Below are 19,635 nucleotides of genomic sequence, written 5' to 3'. Positions count from 1 at the left end.
CTTGGGTTGATTGCCTCTCTTATGACGGAAAGAAGCTTGGAAAGAAGGACATGGGCTGGCAAAATGTAGAGATGCTATTTAGTATAGGCCTGTGGATCAAGAACTTTCCATTTTGTTAGCTAAGAGTTTTGTCTTAACATATTTGAAGATGCCTGTTGTTCCTTATCTTTGTTGCCTTTTTACCCAAGGCTGCACTTTTGTAGTCTTGTCAATTTCTCTTTATTACTTTAACATTGCATGGTAGTGATGAGGGTGAAAGGTGGAAAGAGATGATAAATGTCTCAGTGCATCCTATGAATATATTCATTCCATTCCCCAAATAGTCATTGATGTGTAAAGGCCATATATAATCTGGGGACTCTGAACTTTATTTCCTAAAGCAGGGATATTGGCCAGTGTATTTTAGAAGGCATTTATTAAGGCGAAACAAAAGGTGTTTCTAAATGTCTCTGAATAACAGAAGGCTTTGTTACCCCAATATTATTTCATCTTCTAAGTCTTTCGAGTCTTTGTGAGATATTTTTGTAGATTGGTTTGTTTTCATATGGTAGTGAGGACTGCATGTTTGAACTTTGTGTAGCAGTGAGTGGACATGATATAGACTCATAGTGGTATTCACTGTTAATTGGCAAAACTGGGTACTAGATTTTGAGGTTTTGAAGTGATGCAGTTGTAACATACCAGTACATATGTGGTGGTATGTAACAATCTTAATTCTTGATGTCACATGAAATCAGTGCCTATAAAGACACATGATACTAATTTCCATAAAGAATTGAATATGAGGTATACTTTTAATTAACTGTGCAATAATTGCAGTATTTGATACCATGTTCTTTTAAAGAAATTATGCCACTATTTACAGTGTTTGCATTAGGTTAGGCTTGATTCCTAACCCAGAAAGAACTTCTACATTAGAGCTGCAAGGTGAGCCTTGTGTGTTTAAATACTTAGTTTAGATGTTGAAATGTTGTACATTATGAATACTAGAGGTTTTAAAAAATTCCCAAGAAACAGCTCTGCGGTAAACTTCTGTGCTTTACTATTATTACAGAATTTTAACAACTATTTTCTGTGTTGTAGTTTGGGTTTTGTATATGTGGGTCATGAGAAATAAACTGGAAATCCTGTCTGTGTGGGTTGGAATCTGGTGTGGCTTCAAACGGCAAACAAAATATGTTAGCTTGTGTGTGCCAGGTAAAATTTTAAATGGACTTTCCATAGGGTACAAACTTCTGAAGCCAAATAATGTAAAGTGATTTTATAGTTGTAGACAGACTACTGTTGACTTACATTTGGTTTTGTTAACTTAGCGAGAAATCAGTAGCTGATTAAGCAAACAAGTAAAGAAATGTCTTTGTACATTCTTAGTACAGTCTGTTCTTGTTCACTTTGTGACAAGTTGTTTCGGGAAGAGTTCTGCGATGACATGCCAAGGCTTGCTCTCCTAACAGTCCCGTTGATTTTTGTTTTTTATGTTGTTTAAATAACAGGTGTATTTCCAGATCTAGAATATCTTGATTTACTTAAAGGACTTTTCCTAGAAGAATTGAAATGAGTAATTTTAGATTTTTAATTGTGTTTAAATGAAGATATATTTATTTTCTTCTAATTTATTTGAAAATTTTAGGAACAGAACATTGTAGTACTATTAGGGTGGCCAAATTTAGAAAGGTCTACATGAATTTATTGTCTTTAAACTTGCATTATTCTTCTTTATATGACTGGCTGGAGATGTCATATGTAATTTGAGGTCTACATTTGGTTTTATGTTAAGCAAATCTGACCCAGACTCAGCTATCTTCAATGGTGATTTTCCCAGCTGTAAATTCAGAACTTGGCATTGAAAACCATGTGGTTTTGTGTAAGTAGAATTCAGATTGTGATGTTTTCTGTCACTTCATAATTCTAATTTTAGTTTCAGATTTTAAAGCAGAAAATTCACTCCAGAAAAGTCCAAAATCTGTGATTTTCCACACAGTGCCAGGTTCACTGATGTTCAGTGGTTTGAATCATACCAAATATCTGTTGTTAGAAATAGGGTGGAGCCTTCTATTCACCTACTCCCCAAACTGTAAACATGAATTTTCTATCTTTTGTTTATGAGGCTACAGGAAACCCTTTGTATTCACTTTCTTAAATTTCTTGGGAACACATAGATATTTATGGAATTTTCCTGCACTGGTAATAAAAAGGGAGGAATGGGGAATAAGCCTAGAGCATAAGCCACTTACTGCTCTTTTGCCTTGCTTAGACAGTTTGACTTTTCAAAATATTGGTCTGAATTACACGGGGTTTCAATTTGAATATTGCAGTCCCTCTAAGTCTTTTCTTGTATCTGTTATCTACTTGTGCTGTGCCATCTATCAGATTTTAAATGCCTGGAGGGTAGAGATTACTAAACATCCATCTTTGTATTTTGTTATACTTAGTTCCTCACATAATAATGTGTGTAGAGTGATTATAATGGGTTTGTTGAATTAAATTGACTTGCATTAGAGTGGGAGAATTAGGTAGATGGAAACACAGGGTAACGAGGAAAGCCGCAAATCTTTTAATCTTTCTAGATATCTGGTTTTAGTTTAATCAGGAATGGTGATATTTTATTCACCTTTAAAACCCTTTAGACTGACTAGTAAGAAATTATAACATGTCCTTGTTCTGTTAGCAGCTAGCAATTTGCTTTTCAATAAACTACTGTGTAGTAGTTCTATTTGTTAAAACATTTAGACTAATTTTTTTTAGTTCTTGGTACTCTCTACACCCCCCATTAGAAATTACTGTGAAATTTACATATATTATGAAATGTACAGATTGGATGTGTATAGTTTGTTGAGTTCTGACAAATATCTAACTGTGCAACTATACTTCAATCAAGATATAAAACATTTACATTTCCCCAGAAAGTCCTTTAGTTCCTCTTGCAATCAGTCTCTATAGCCCTCAACCCTGTCCTCTTATCCACTCTTCTGATTTCTGTTACATAGATTAGTTTACCTATTCTTGAACTTAATATAACTGGATACAATTAATATATACTCTTTGTGACTGGCTTACTTTAATCAGTGTAATGTTTTGGATTTAAAAAATAATTGTAGTGATTTTTAAATTTTTAATTACAGTTGCCATACATTATTATATTAGGTTCAGATGTGTACCCCATTGATCAGACATTACATAACTTACTAAGTGATCATCCTGATAAATCTTGTACCCATCTGTCACCATACATAGTTATTTGAATATTATTGACTATATTCCCTATGCTGTACTTTATATCCCCATGACTATTCTTAATTCCTTTACCTTTTTTACTCATCCCTCCTAACTTACCTCCCATCTGGGAACTGTCAAAATATTCTCTGTATCCATGAGTCAGCTTCTGTTCTGCTTGTTTGATTATTTTGTTTTCTTAGATTCAGTTGTTGACAGATATGTATTTGTTATCATTTTATTCATATTTTCTCTTTTTTTTCTTAAAGAACACCCTTCAACATTTCATATAATACTGGTTTGGTGGTGATGAACTCCTTTAGCTTTTCCTTCCCTGGGAAGTTCTTTATCTCTCTTTTGATTCTAAATGCTAGCTTTGCTGGGTACAGTAATTTTGGTTGTAGGTCCTTGCTTTTCATCATTTTGAATATTTCTGCCAATCTCTTCTGGCTTACAAAGTTTCTGTTTGTCACTATTATTATAAGATCTGTTTAGTCTTTTTGAGACATGACATGAAGTTTATCACCTTTACTACTTTAAAGCACACAATTCAGATTGTGCATTCACATTGTGCTGCCATCACCACCATCCATCCACAGAACTTATCAATATTGCAATGCTGAAATTTCATTGTTATTTAACTTATAATTTTTTTAAAAGAACTTATGTTATAAGCTCTTGTTTACAACTCAGTTGGTCCTTGTAATTATTAAGTTTATGAACATTTTTTGGCTAGAGTGGGTAATCATAAAAATGATATATTTTTAAGAACACAACTATATGTTCTTAAAACATAATACATCTTTATAGTCCATTTTTTTTTGTATTGAACTCACATCTTTTCTATGAGCATAGGTCTCCAGATTGGTTTTATCATAGACTTTCTTAAATCACACCTTTAACTATTATCTTCAATTCCTTTTAAGTGTGGGGAGATAGTTGAACACAGTCTCAGTGGTTATTGCACTAAATTTTTATAGTATTGCCTGTTGACAGTATGTTTTTTATTGTTGTCCAAGTACAGTTGTCTCCATTTTCACTCCACCATGCTCCCCTGCCCCACCTATCCCTGCCTCCGACCCTCAAACCTACCCCTTTTGTCTTTGTCCATGTGTCCTTATACATGTTCCTTGACAGCCCTTCCCCTATTATCCTCCACTATCCCTCTACACCCTCATCTCTGGTTACTGTCCATTTGTTCTTTATTTCAGTGTTTCTGGTTTTATTTTGCTTGCTTGTTTGTTTTGTTGATTAGGTTCTACTTATAGGCAATGTCTTATGGTGTTTGTCTTTCACCAACTGGCTTATTTCACTTGGCATAATGCTCTCCAGTTCTATCCATGCTGTCCCAAAGGGTAAGAGCTCCTTGTTTCTTTCTGCTGTGTAGCATTCCATTGTGTAAATGTACCATAGTTTTTTGATTCACTCATTTACTGATGGGCACTTAGGTTGCTCACAGCACTTGGCTATTGTAAATTGTGCTGCTATGAACATTGGAATGCATTGGTTCTTTTAAATTGGTGTTTCAGGAGTTTTAGGGTATAATCACAGCATCTTTACAGTATTTTTAAAGTGATTAACCTTTATTAAATTGTTATGCAGTATTCAACCTATTCATGGAAACAACTACTTCTAGTTCTTATAGATTTGAAATAATATTTAATCAAATTATGTAACTATTTACAGATAAAACAGATAAAAGTACTTAGAACAAGAAAGACTGATTCTCGATAGTGTACAATTCAATGGATTGAAGTACAGTGTCAAGTTTTAGTAACTTGAAGTACATGTTTTAGTAACTGAAGTATAGTGTCATGTTTTAGTAACCTCAGCACTTTCCTTCAAACTATGAGGATAAAAAGTAACAGGGAACATTGGCTTATCGCATGGTTAACTTATTGGAGACAATGAAAAGAACTTCTACCATAGATAACAACTTGATATAAAGATTTTTAAAAGTTTCATTACCTTACAGTTACAGATTGGCAGTCTGCTTTTTTCCTTTTGTCATAGTGAGTTTATTCATGCCACAGAATAAAATGTATTTTGTTTGAGTTATCTGTTGTACAGCAAACAATCTCAAAACTTGGTGGTTTAACCAACTATTTTATTTTGTCTTAATTTTGTAGGTCGGGAATTTGGGAATGGTTTTACTTGTCTTATACTGTTGCAGTCAGGTGGTGGCTCAGGGCTAGAGTCATTGGAAGGCCTCTTTATTCACGTATCTAGCAGCAAGGCTATGATTTCTTAAAGAGTGGGAGATTTATTAGGTGTTTTTCTCATCATGTGGTCTCTTCATAGGCTATTTTGAGTTACATTACAGCATGGTGGTCCAAGGATAAATTTTTTCTATGGAAGTTAGCTTCCTCTAGACCAAGTATTCTAAAAGTCAGGAAGTGGAAGTTGTCAGTTTCTTAAGGCTGAGACAGGAGCAGAAAATGTTACTATGTCATTTTTGCCCCAAACTAGTGGTTAAAGTCATCATAGAGCCCATCCGCATTCAAAGAGAGGAGACATAGACTCTACTTCTATATGGGAGGCATGCCAAAGAATTTGTGGCCATTTTTAATCTGCCGCAAGTTTAAATGATGGTAATGTGAGTGATGGGGTGCTACTGAAAATACAGATGAAGCTTCACTTGCCCACAGTTCACTCCTGCTGTGAGGCCCGGTACCTAACAGACATGGACCAGTACCAGTCCATGGCCCAGGGATTGGGGACCCCTGACCTACAGATTTATGAATTCCCTATCAAAAATCCCAGTGACTATTTTGGGGAAATAGAAAAAACCCATGTTAAAATTTATATTGGATCTCAAGGGACCCTGAGTAGCCAAATTAATCATGAAAGAAGAAGCTGGAAGACTCATACTATCTTATTTCAAAACTTACTACGAAGAAACAATAATCAAAATAGTGTGGAACTAGAGTCTGGAAATAAACTCTTACGTATGTGATGAAATGATTTTTGACAAGGGTTTCATGATCATTTGATGAGGAAAAGACAGTATTTTCAACAAATGGTGCTGGGAAGAGTGAATATCCACATATAATAGTTGAAGTTGGACCCTTACTTAATACAATATATAAAAATTACCTCAAAATGGATCCATGACCCAAATGTAAGACCTAACACTATAAAAGTGCTAGAAGAAAATCTAGGGCATAACTTTGTGACACTGGATTGGACAGTGATATCTTGAATTTCTGCCAAAGGCACAGACAACAAAGGAAAAAATAGACAAATTGGACTTGATGAAAAATTTAAAAAATTGTGCAGCAAAAGGCCATACTATCAATAAAGTAAAATGGCAACCCACAGAATGGGAGAAAATATTTATAATCATATATCTGATAAGGAATTACTATCCAGTATGTACAGAGAGCTCCTAAAACTTAACAACAAAAAGCAACCAGATTTTAAAAATGGTAAAGGACCAAGATAGACATTTGCCTAAAAAAGATATGCAACAAAGAAACAAGCAAAATATAACCAAAGACACTTAAATAGAGAACAGTCTGACGGTGTTCAGAGGGGAGAGGAGAGGGAATTTCAGGGGAAAAGGGGAAGGGTTTATAGGAAGAAGTATAAAGGACACATGGATAAAAACTAGGGGCCGGTGGAAATGGGAGGGAAGAGGGGAGGGCTGGGTGGGTGGGTTGGGATGGGAGTAAAAGATAGAAAATTGTACTGCAGCAACAATTAAAAAATATATATATATAAATAAAAATAAAAATAAAATACTTGAAAAAAAAGAAGCTATGCAGATGGCCAATAAGTTGATGAAAAGATGCTCAACCTCATTCATTAGGGCAATACAAACCAAAACTGTAGTGAGGTACTTCCTCATATTCATTAGGTGACTACTATTAAAAGGATATAATATGTTGATGAGGATGTAGAAAATTAGAACCCTTGTGCAATGCTAGTGGGAATAAGAAATAGTGCAGTTGTTGTGGAAAACCATATGGCAGTTCCTCAAAATAATTACCATCTAATCCAGCAATTCCACTTCAGGATATACAGGGTCTGCCCAGAAGGTATCCTGCCATGTGATATGAAAAACAGAGACATTCATTGAAGAAGATATAAGATACAAGAAACATTGTACTTAGGACAATGACACCTCAGTTCCCTTCAAAATAGGAACCTTGGGTCTTCACACACTTCTCCCAGTCACCATCAGCTACTCTGTCATATTTTCTTGAATCTTGACAGTCTGAAATCTCTTCTCTTCCAAAGGTGGTTTTAGTTTTGGGAAAAGCCAGAAGTCACAGGGCACCAAACCTAGGCTGTGAGGGGTCTGAGTCACCATGGTGATGTGATGTTTTGCCAAAAATCTCTGCATGAAATGTGATGCATGAGAAGGCACATTGTCATTATGAAGCTACCAATCATCAGTAGGCCATAGCTGTGTCCTTCCGAATCATCTGAATATTGTCTGCACAGGAATGTTCAAGCTTAAAGCAAAGTTTCATGCAGATTTGTTGCTCTACTGGCTCAGTCATTTTGAATGCAACTGCCACACAGTACACATGCTCACTCAATGGTGTCTACCACCACCGTTGACTAGTACAGTGTAGTCATCTTTGTTCATGCATGTGCATTCCAGTCCACTCACCTGGGCTATCAGGTTACACTGATGTTGTGCAAAAAGTCCTTGTTATACTAACAGTGGTTGAACTTTTTCTGGACAGACCTCGTATATCCAAAAGAATGAAAAGCAGGGTCTCAAAGAGATATTTGTACACCCTTCTGTTCATAGTAGTATTATTCACAATAGCTAAAACATGGGAACAGCCCAAGTGTTCATGAATAGATGAATGGGTGAATAGCAAAATGTTGTGTATACGTAAAAATGGAACATAATTTAGCCTTCAAAAGGAAGAAAATTCTGACATGCTGTAACATGGAAAAATTTTGAGGATACGCTATGTTGAAATAAGCCAGCCACATAAATACACATTACTCCAGTTATGTCAGGTACTTAGAGCAGTCAGTATTATAAAGATGGATAGTAGGGTGATGGATAGTCAGGGACTGGGGGAGTGGAGAATGGGGAATTACTGTGTAATGAGTACAGAATTTCAGTTTTGCAAAATGTAAGAGTTCTGGAGATGAATGGTGGTTGTTGCACATAACAATATGGATCTTCTTAAAAATCACTGAACTGTACACTAAAAAATCATTAAGATGGTAATTTTTATGTTATATTTATTTTACCCTAATAAAAGTAATGACAATATTGTCGACAACTATATGCCAACTTTTTTTGAAACTTAGAAGAAAGAGACACATTCCTAGAAAAATATTACTTATAAAAATGAGGGGGGGTTAAAAGTCTGACTGTAATTATAAGAAATTGAATCTTCCCCAAAGAAACCAACAAGCTCACATGATTCGCTAAGAGAGTTTCTACCCAAATTTTAAAAAACAGATAATTTATTCCCACCTGATGCAGTCTTGTAATTAGGAAAAATCACGATGTTTTCCCAGTTCGGAAAGCCTGCATAACCCTTATATCTAAACCAGATGAAGACATTACAAAAATGAAAATTATAAGTGTATTTCACTCATGGATGTAGATGTAGAAATCTCAAACAAGATATTAGCAAATTGAAATCAACATTGTAGAAGACAAACACTAAGTTAGGTTTATTTCAGGTATGCAAGGATGGTTTACTATTATATAATCTATACATGTAACTGATACTAATTAAAAGAGAAAATAATATTATAATTTCAGTAGTTACAAAAAAGCATTTGATAATCACTGTAAATTCATGATAAGAATTCTTAGTAAATTAAGATAAGAGAGAAATTCTTCAGCCTGTTGGTACTATTAAAAAAATCTCCACCAATAACCAGTTATTGGTACATAACTTTTTAAATGTGGAAATAATAAAAACATCCACTTGAAAAATAGTAATAATATAGGGTTGGTTATTATCACCCTTTCTAGTTATTATTTCTACATGATAAATTATCTTAAACTAAATGACATAAAACAACTATTTTTTTATGGTGGTGGATTCTAAAGGTCAGGAACCTGGACAGTGCAGAATAGGAAGGTTTGTTACTACTCCACTCTTTCTAATGACTGAGTGGAGTTACTTGATCAGTGGAGGTAATTTTATTGTTCTGGACTGTAATCATTTGAAAGTATATTCATTCATATTATCTGGTGATTTGTTTCAAGTTGTTGCCCGGGAACTTAGGCAATCACTTGGAAAACTTACACATGTCTTCTGTGTTTGTTCTGTTCAAGTGGGCTGGTTTGGTCTTTCTCACATTATTGCAGCTAAGTTCCAAGCACTAGCAATACAAGAACACAGGGCAGAAGTGTATTGCATTTTATGACCTAGCTGGGGAAATCACATAATGTTAATTCTGTTGTAGTGTGTTCGTTATGAAAGTCATAATGATCTACGTTAGTTCAAGGTGAAAGGAGGAGACTCTATAGTTCATTGGGAGTAATAACGATGCATACTTTGAAGGATATGTGGGGTGGGAGATATTTTGATACCATTTTTGGATAATATAATCACCACATTACCTCTTGTATAGTATTGTATTGGAGGTTTGTCTATGGTTATTTAGCATTGTATTGGAGGACATATCCAGTGCTTTAATACAAAGGGAATTATAGGTATAAGAACTGGAAAGGGAGAAATACAACTGTTGTTGTCTTGAGGCAGTATGATCATTTACATATTAAATCAAAAGATTATGAATTATTAGATATGAGTTTAACAAAGATGAATGCATATAAGATTAATGTACTGAAGTGCACTGCATTGTTATACAGTAGAACAGACAGCTAGAAAATGTCATTAAAAAACATTAAAATAGTATCATAGAATATCAACATCTAGAAATAAACGGAGGAGAAAATATGCAAAATATACTTCTTTAGAGAAAATTGTAAGATTTTAGTAAAAGGCAATTGAAAAAAGACTTAAACATGGTATATTTTAATCATAAGATATATCATACTTAGGGACAGGAAGGCTCAGTACCATTAAAATTTCTACTGCAATAGCTATATCTATATCCACAAACAGATATACACATTTATAGAACTGTGGTATATGATAAAGATGGTAAATCAAATTAGTGAGGAAAGAAATTAGTATTTAATAAATTAAATTGGAAAAATTATCTATTGGCAATAAAAATTGGATGTCTGCCTCCACCATACAAAAATTAAACTGTAGATGGGTTAAGTTCTTAAATGTTAAAACAAAATTTTTAACTTTTTTTGGTAAAATGACACAGGTGTATGAAGTCTGTCTGGATAAAGTCCAGCCATTGTTAATGTAAGGAGAATGGTTTGTGCAACATCATTGATGTATCCTGGCATCCAAGGTTAGTGGACTGGAATCTGCATGTGTGAACAATGATGACTTCACTGTACTAGTCAGTCAGTGGCAGTGGTAGACACTGATAAATGAGCATGTGTATTGTGTGGCAGTTGCATTCAAAATGCCTGAGCCAGTAGAGCAACAAATCTGTATCATATTTTGCTTTAAGCTTGAGCATTATTCTGTGGAAAGTATTCGGATAATTCAGAAGGCTGTAGCTATGGGCAGCTGGTGATTGGCAACTTCATCATAACAATGTGCCCACTTACACATCACATCATGTGCAGAGTTTTTTGGAAAAACATCACATAACCCTGGTGATTCAGCTCCCCTGCAGTCCAGATTTGGGCCCTGTGACTTCTGGCTTTTCTCAAAACTAAATCACTTTTGAAAGGAAAGAGATTTCAGACTGTCGATGAGATTCAGGAAAATATGAGAGTAGCCGATGGTAATTGGAAGAATGGTGTGTGGTCACAAGGTTCCTATTTTGAAGGGAACTGACGTGTCATTGTCCTAAGTACAATGTTTCTTGTATCTTGTGTCTTCTTCAGTAAAGGTCTCCATTTTTCATACTACATGGATGGATACCTTCGGGATGGATCTCATGTATCTTTTAATCTTAGGGAGAGGGAAGTACTCTCAAAATATGTTTAAAAACTGATAAATTATTATAAAAGAAATAGGTTGATACAATTAATGTATTTAATTAAGAATTTTTGTTTATAAAAAGCTGCCTAAAGAAAGTTAAAAAAGAGGTTAGAAACTAGAGGATGTTTGTAATACATATAGCTGACAATAATTGACGTCAAGAATTTTTTTTTTTTTAAGATTTTATTTATTCATTTTTAGGGAGGGAAGGGAGGGAGAGAGATAGAGAGAGAGAGAAACATCAATGTGCGGTTGCTGGGGGTCATGGCCTGCAACCCAGGAATGTACCCTGGCTGGGAATCGAACCTGGGACATTTTGGTTCCCAGCCCGCACTCAATCCACTGAGCTACGCCAGCCAGGGCTGATGTCAAGAATTTTTAAAAATATACAAATAAAAAAGAATAGACAATGGAGTACACAAATAATGAAAGTTGTAAGTAGGTGTTTCACAAAAAAGGGAACCATATGTGACTAGTAATCTATAGGAGAGATTTCAATTTCATTAATGATTGGGAAAATCAGATTAAGTATATCATGAGTAACCTTTTAAAATCAAGGATTGGAAAGGATGAGGATTCACAGTACTTTTATACATTACTTCTGCAAGTACAATTTGTGTGAAACCATTTTGAAAAAATAGTCTTTCATTATCCTGTGAAGCTAAACATAGACAAGCCTTACAATCCAGTGATTTTACTTGTAGGCATACACCCAAGAGCAATTCTCTGTATATGCAGAAGTAGATATGTTTGGTGAATGTTCATAGCAGCTCTGTCCTCAATAACGGAATATTATGAACTACCCAAATGTCTACTGACAAAAGAATGACTGAATAAACTGTGGTATATTATAATAAAAGAATGAAGAGTCGCTAAAATGTTAGCAACATAGTTTATGTGAAACTTTAAGTCCTCACAAATTTATGTGTCATGGTATATCCTTCAAAAATAGTAAACCAAAAATAATATGTTTTTTTGGTAGTTGGTACAAATTAAATGAAACTTCATTAATTTGAAAACAGGGGAATGATGAAAAATAAATTCAGGTTTATGAGTCTAGAGAGATACAGGAAGGGGTTATATATAATTTACCATTAGAGCTTCAGTTTTAGGCTGAGTGGTGGGTTCCTATATGCTAATTTTATTAAAACATAACAAACAAAAAAAACCTGATGCCTTGAAGCTGGTATGTGATTAGTAGGGATGCTGTATAGCTAGAACAAAGGGAGTCAGGGGCACTATAGATGAAGTTAGAGAGGTAATGAGGGTCTCCTATTATATCTAATAGAAGAATAAACAAATTTTCAACAATGATTTAAAGACATCTAAATTAAAGTATTTGAACATTGAGACACTGATTTATAGTTTCATTCTTGTCTACCCCAAAGAGTTTTGTGTTTATTGTGTCAGAATAGCCATGTTCTAGGGAGATAAGATTATTAAAATGTCTATCTAGATATGAGACTTCACTATAAGTATAAATGAATATGATGAGAGCATATAAAATTATGAAAGACACTTTCTTATTTAGAAAGAACATTAAATATGTGATAATCTGCACTTAATGTCAATACTGATTTTATTGTGTTGTTATCTAATGCTTTTCTCTATTGTTTGTTGTATAGAATGCCTTACTATTGTGATATAATTATAGGCTCTTTATAGGACATAATTTTACTTATAATCATTAGCACCAGTATGATCTACAGCTTTGTTTCCATGCTTATTTTGCTTATATGTGAGGCTTCAAAGATTGTGTCCCATAGAGACATGGATTTGTTGTTATTGTTCTGAAAGATTTAGAGCTGAGATAGACATGGTGGTAGTTTTAGAGTTTAAAATTTTATTGCTTTATAATGGGTTATTTAGTGTGGTGGATGGATTGGAGGCAGGATGGTCAGAAGTAGCTTCCAGTAATTTTCAAGAAATAGTGATAGAAGTCTGAATCACCATACAGGATTGAATAACACCTGGCTGTGGTGTAAAGTGAAGATTAAAAGGTAACATCTAGTGTCTGCTTTCTGGATGGATTAAAGAATGACACTACTGTTTGAACCTAACAGATTTGCAGTAGAAAGTATTTATGAAGGTCTTTGTGAAGAAGATAGGAATTTGATTTTAGTCATAGAATAATATATTGAAAGGATTTTTACAGTGTATTATCTTAGAAGTCATCTAATCAACCTGTTTACTTTATATATGAGGACACTGTGGTCAAGGGAGATATGGTGGTTTGGCTAGAGTCACATGGTTCAGATACAAATTCTTATATGATTGTAACAAGATATAGATGTGCTAGAGATGAGGATGGTAGCAACAGTTAAATTACAAAGGTCCATACATTCATGTTAGAGTTTTGACTTAATCCATAAGATGAGGAGGATCCATAGCAAGGTTTTAAATAGTATGTAGAAGTACCACTTGGGTAGATGAGTGGAGGGTGGAGTAGAAAGGAGCAAACTGGAAACAGAGAACTATTTTGGAGGCTGATGCTATAAAAAACCAAATGAAAGATAATGGTGGTCACAAAGGATGAAGGTAGGGGGCATTGAGTGGAGTAGATAGTATCTAGTGGTATTTAAGACATAGAACTTGGCAATTGAATATATGGAGTGAGAGAGAGAAGGAGGCAAAGATGACTTTAGGTTTTTGTCTTGACCAAACTGTGTTGTAGGTGGTAGTACCAATGGCTGGGTGAAGGAATCCTGAAGGAAGAAGAAATTGAGGTTCATGGGAGATACCTTGAGTTCAGTTTTGGTTGTGTTGAATTTGGTTGTATTGAATTTGAGGTGTCTGTTAGATTGCAGTGGAAACTATTCAGTTATCTGTTGGGTATATGGATGTGGAACTCAGGAGATGGATCTAAAGTAGTGACTCTTAGTGTATGTTTATTTGACTTGTAAGTGAGCCCAAAGGAGTGGATGAGGTTGTCCAGGGAGTGTACATGAAATGAGATAAAAATGAAGTCCTAGGCTGAAGCACTTAGGGATGCCAAAATTTAAAGAGAAGGTAGAAGAACCTGCAAGAGAGATTGGGAAGAAGCAGTCAGAAAAATAGGAAGAAAGAGGGAAGAAGAATGATTGTCTTGCAAACCACAGGGCAAGAGTGTTTTGAGAAGGAAAGACAGGTCAAATGCTATTAGTATGTAAATAAGACAAGAAATTGCAATTTTTACATTTATTGAAAAGGACGTAATTGGATGCAGGCATGAGCTGTAAGAATAGAACATTTATGATGTTGAGTCGTGAAAAGGACGGGGTTGTGGTTGGAGAAGAATGTATAGTTGAGGATGGTTTTGCTTTTGTTTTTGTTTTGTTTCATTTTTAAATATGTAGGACTTGGATTGCGTTTCATTGTTAATAGGAAGGTACCAAATAAGAGGGGGAAGTTGAAGGTTTAAAAGAGAGAACAATTTGGAGAGCCAGTTCTCTGAGAGCACAGATGGAGAAATGAGCCTTAACTAGGTGGAGTGATCCCTCTTTCTTTGTGAACAGAATAAAGAGGAATAGCTAGGCACAGATGCTAGTAACTGTGGTTTTGGTAGAAAGGAGTTAAGGGACTGTCTTCAATTTTCTCAGTTTACCAAGATGCTTGGTAGTGTGCTTTGATGACTGAAAGCAACAATGTTGGGAAGCCTGGGGAGAGTTGAGAATCTTTGAAATAGTTTCTATAGAATGAGAGAAAGAGGTTTAATTAGAGAAAAAAGAGATGTGGTAGGCAGTACTCTGAATCCAGCTGAAAATGGGAAACATGAATTTTGTGGTGAATTCTTTGATAGTTCTCAGCAGAAGACAGGTAATTTGATAGTGTTGGTGGTTCTTGGGGGGAGCTGTTATCAGTTGCCTTGTTACCACTCCAGAATCTGAATCAGTTGAGCAACAGAACTGAGAGTCATAGAAATCAGAAAAGTGGCTCTATTGTTAAAGCTTTAATGTAAATGTGGCTTGGACTGAGGCTGAAAAGAGGTCTCCCAGGAGTTCTCTTCCAAATAAAATTTATCCATCTAGTCACAGGCTTAAAAACAAGTTTCCATACTAACAAAGTGAACTTTTTCTCTGGTGAGCTTTTCTCATAGGAACTGGACTAGTGGAATAATATATTGTTTGCAGGCACAAAGTTCCCAGCGGGGAGCCCAAAGAATTTGTACTGTGCATACATGCTGACCTCTATGTCTTAATCTCCCCCAATGGAGAACCTGTGGGTGTCTTGCTCTCACTATTATTCTTATGATTTTTCTCCTGGAGGTAAGTAAAGAAGGTAGAGAAAGGGACTGTCATATTTCTTTAATCTTATTTCCTTCTATCTAGGGAAGGCCTGTGTTCTTTTCTAAAATGTGAGAAGAGATGATATAGCAACCTCTTATTAGTCATTGAGGGTCAAGATTTTGTCATATAGGTGGAATACAATTCATACAATGTGAACTTTTAGTTGACAGCATGATAAACATAAAAACATTTATTATTTTGTTGGGAATATATGATCAGCCCCAGTGAGGTTGTTAATTATGGAAAATTTGGGCATAGCATTGAGATTATGAGAATGAATACATTCTTTGAAGGAGAGGGTAATGAGGTAAGATCAGAGGTACATACTCTGAGGCAAAAATTTCTGTTAAGAAATTGGAGGTGGTGGAAGAATTAACCAAAGGGGTTGGGAAGTAGATAAGGATTTTGGAGGGTGTCAAGTGCTTTGCAATTACTTTTTCTCATTACCTGCTGGGACATGTAAGTTTTCTGAATGAAGACAGGTAAAGACAAAAGCTTAATTGATAGCACAGATGAAAATTACATAAAGAAAAATATTTAATTAATTAGAATTATTGGTTGGGATATTTTCCTTTATGATCATTCCACCCAAAGTCAAATTATCTGTCACTCACCTCCTTTCCCTCTCGTGACCACCATCCTGTTGTCTGTGTCTAGAGTTTTTATTTGTTTGTTTTTCTTGTTTGTTCACTTGGTGCTTTTCTTTTCATTCTGCATATGAGTGAGATCATATGGCTCTTAACTTTTTCTGTTTGACTTATTTTCCTTAGCACGATATGAAGATCCATCCGTATTGTCACAAATGGCAGTGTTTCATCTTTTAACACTGGCAGTAGTATTTATAGTATAGCAGTACTTTAATTCAGCTTCATGCAGGAAGTTTCAAAATTATCATTAGCATCAGTAATAATTGGGTGCTTAAGGGAGTGGAGTGGAGTGCTGTAATCTCTTTTAAGATATAGGTCTTCAGCCCTGGCTGGCGTAGCTCAGTGGATTGAGCGCGGGCTGTGAACCAAAGTGTTGCAGCTTCGATTCCTAGTCAGGGTACATGCCTGGGTTGCAGGCCATAACCCCCAGCAACTGCACATTGATGTTTTTCTCTCTCTCTTTCTCCCTTTCCTCCCTCACTAAAAATAAATAATAAAATCTTAAAAAAAAAGATGTAGGCCTTTAAGGTCAGGTCTTCATATGGGTGGAATGGTGTAGTATTAGCAACTTAATCTTCTACTTCTGAAGCTCCATTGTGTTTTTTCTGGAAAAATAGCAGGGAAAGGGAAGTCATGGGAAAACTATTAGCAGCTCATTTGCTTCCCATATTGAAAAGGTATTGATTAAAAAATATTTGAGCCCCTTGTACGTGCTAGGCACATATCAGTTTAAGGTTCTAGGGAGTAGAAAAAAAAAGATGAAGAAATAGTCCCTACTCTACTTCAGAAGAAATAGAAATTTAGGTAAACAGTTGCCTTGAACACATAAGGAAATTCTGGTTTATATGATTAGACTCTTCCAATTAGTTAAGTCTTAATGGTTGTTCATTTTTTACTTTTACTAAGGGTATGTGTGTGTCTGTCTCTGTGTGTTTCCTTTGTTTTGTTTTCTTTCCTCTTACCAATTTATATTCGCTCAGGACAGTCAGAAAAAAATCACTTTTCTACAAGGTCTGTCTAGAAGGTTTCCAGCCATGTAATATGAAAAATAGAGACATTTATTGAGGAGGGTAGAAGAAACAAGAAACATTGTATATCAGACAATGATGCTTTAGTCCCCTTCAAAGTAGGCACCTTGGGACCTCACAGTTTTCCCAATCACAATCAGCTACCCCATTGTATTTTCCTGAATCTCATTGACAAGTCTGAAATCTCTTTCCTTTCAAAGGTGATTTTAATTTTGGGAAAAGCCAGAAGTCACAGGGCACCATATCTGGGCTGTAAGGGGGCTGCGACACCTGGGTAATTTGCTGTTTTATCCAGAAACTCTGTACAAGATATGATGCATGAGCGGGCACGTTGTTGTGATGAAGCTGCCAATCACCAGTTGCCCATAGCTGAGGCCTTCTGAATCATTTGAATATTTTCCGCAGAGCAGTGTTCAAGCTTAATGCAAAATTTGATGCAGATTTGTTGTTCTACTTGGTCAGTCATTTTGAATGTGATCGCCACGCAGTACACATGCTCACACAGTGGCATCTACCACCTCCACTGACTAGTATAGTGAAGTCATCATTGTTCACCCATGCACATTCCAGTCCACTCCTTGGCTGCCATGTTACATCAATGTCATGCAAACTGTTCTCATTATATTAACAGTGGCTGAACTTTTTCTGAACAGACCTCTTATTGCTTCTAGGAAACATTGCATGAACCATGATCAAATGGATAAATATTGTGATTATCAGGATGCTGGTTCCCCAGTTTTCTGGATGGGATAGAAACAAATGCTGAGTGCACAGTGATATTGAGTAAGGCACTTCGGGATGACTGAATTATCTGGATGATCTCTAGAGATTCTGTTTTTTGAAGTCAGTTACCTTAGTATCTTTTTCTGTTAGATATTCTTGTTTTATTTTGAGGAACTTACATTTGTATAAATACTTGTCATATGGGGAAATGTTAGAAAAAATACTAACATAAAGTTTATAGATTTATTTACTAGTTAAATGCTACTTTAAAGCATTTAGGCCTCTTTCTCGTTAGTTTTTTAAACACAAAATTTGCCTTGAGTTTTTTTCCAATGCATTTTGATGGAAATAATGGGTAGTTGGCTTATTGTGCTGTAATGTTTTTATACTCTCATTAAAAAAAATCAGTTATGTATGGCCCTGGTTGGGTATCTAAGTTGGTTACAGCGTTGTCCCAATATACCAAGGTTGTGGGTTCAATTCCTGGTCACAGCACATGCAAGAAGCAACCAATGAATGCATAAATAAGTGGAACAACAAATCTCTCTCTGTGTCTTTTTTTCTCTCTCAAATAGAGACATTTGATCTTAAAGTCAATAGAAGTAAAGAATTAAAAAAAATAGTTCTGTTTTCCCACAGTTTAAAGTTGTAAAGGGTTTGATATGACACAGAGCATCTCCTATGCCCTCCCTTCTTGTCTGCCTCACTAGTTCTTACTTTCTAGAGGCATGATGTTTAGAATATATGGCTGATTCTTTTAATCGCTTATCGTTGAATCTCAAATAACATGTTTATTATGCTACTTGTTGGTGTTTCTGTTTCATACTTGTCAGCTTCCCAGTATGGAAGATCAGGCTTTCACCACCTCCTCTCCCCCAAAACCAATACTCACCTTTCACTTACCTTCCCAAAATGGTTCTGTTATAATTTTGGTGTAATTCGTTATTCATTGTTTACATTATTATGACTGTTTAAATACTGTTTATAGCTGGGAAATACAGTATATAATGTTTACTTTTTCTGTACATTGTATTTTCTGTGTTTTCACTTGGTTAATTTTCTAATCACTAATTTAGCCCTAAATTGTTTAAAATTACTCTCATGATGGTAAAACACATGAGATAGTCTATTAATTCCTTGTGCCTAAACACATCTTTTAGGAGGTTTCTGACATGTTCCAGTGTAGGCTGGTTGCTCCTCTATTCTTGCCACATTGGTAATTTAGGAACTTACTTCACCATTACTCTGGAAGAATTTCCTTTCTTTTTCAACTTTAGTTGGATTTCCTATTTCCTGATCCCATGTCTTCCTCTGTCTTATTCCCTTGGTTTGCTCCATAGCTTTTTAAGAAAGAGTATTTGGGATTTTGCAGGTATGAATATGACTTTATTTTTTCCTTAACTTAATTATTTCTTGGTTTGGCTGATTCTATGATTCTGTGTTGTAAATAATTTTCTTTCACAATTTTAAAAGCATTTCTCCATTGTTTATCTACCCTCCAGTATGCTTATGTGAAGTTTAATGCAACATTATATACTTTATCCTTTGAATAAAACTTATTTTATCTGTCTGGAAACTTGTAGGATCTTCCTTTTGTCCTTAGTGTGCCTTAATGTATTTTTTTTCCTTCTGGTTTTTAAATTTTTTTTGACACTTAAGGAACCATTCCATCTGAAAAATCACCCCCTTTGGTTTTAGAAAATTTTCTTGAATTATTTTGTTGATGATTTCTTCCATTTTGTTTTCT

General features: G+C 35.1%; 1 protein-coding gene across 2 annotated transcripts in view; it reads left to right on the top strand.

Annotated features, from left to right (window-relative positions):
* Positions 1 to 19,635, top strand: part of CCDC91 (coiled-coil domain containing 91) — a 270,362-nt gene that overhangs the window by 35,771 nt on the left and 214,956 nt on the right. The window contains exon 1 of one of the 2 annotated variants that reach the window (XM_036019212.1): positions 15,448 to 15,469. The exons of the other annotated variant lie outside the window; for it this stretch is intronic. The gene's annotated coding sequence lies outside the window, so the exon portion shown is untranslated. Of the gene's footprint in view, positions 1 to 15,447; positions 15,470 to 19,635 lie in introns of those variants that run through there. 2 annotated transcript variants of the gene reach the window in all.

The sequence above is a fragment of the Phyllostomus discolor genome, chromosome 2 (genome assembly GCF_004126475.2).
Source record: "Phyllostomus discolor isolate MPI-MPIP mPhyDis1 chromosome 2, mPhyDis1.pri.v3, whole genome shotgun sequence".
Lineage (NCBI taxonomy): Eukaryota > Metazoa > Chordata > Mammalia > Chiroptera > Phyllostomidae > Phyllostomus > Phyllostomus discolor.
This window is presented reverse-complemented; position numbering and strand designations above follow the sequence as displayed.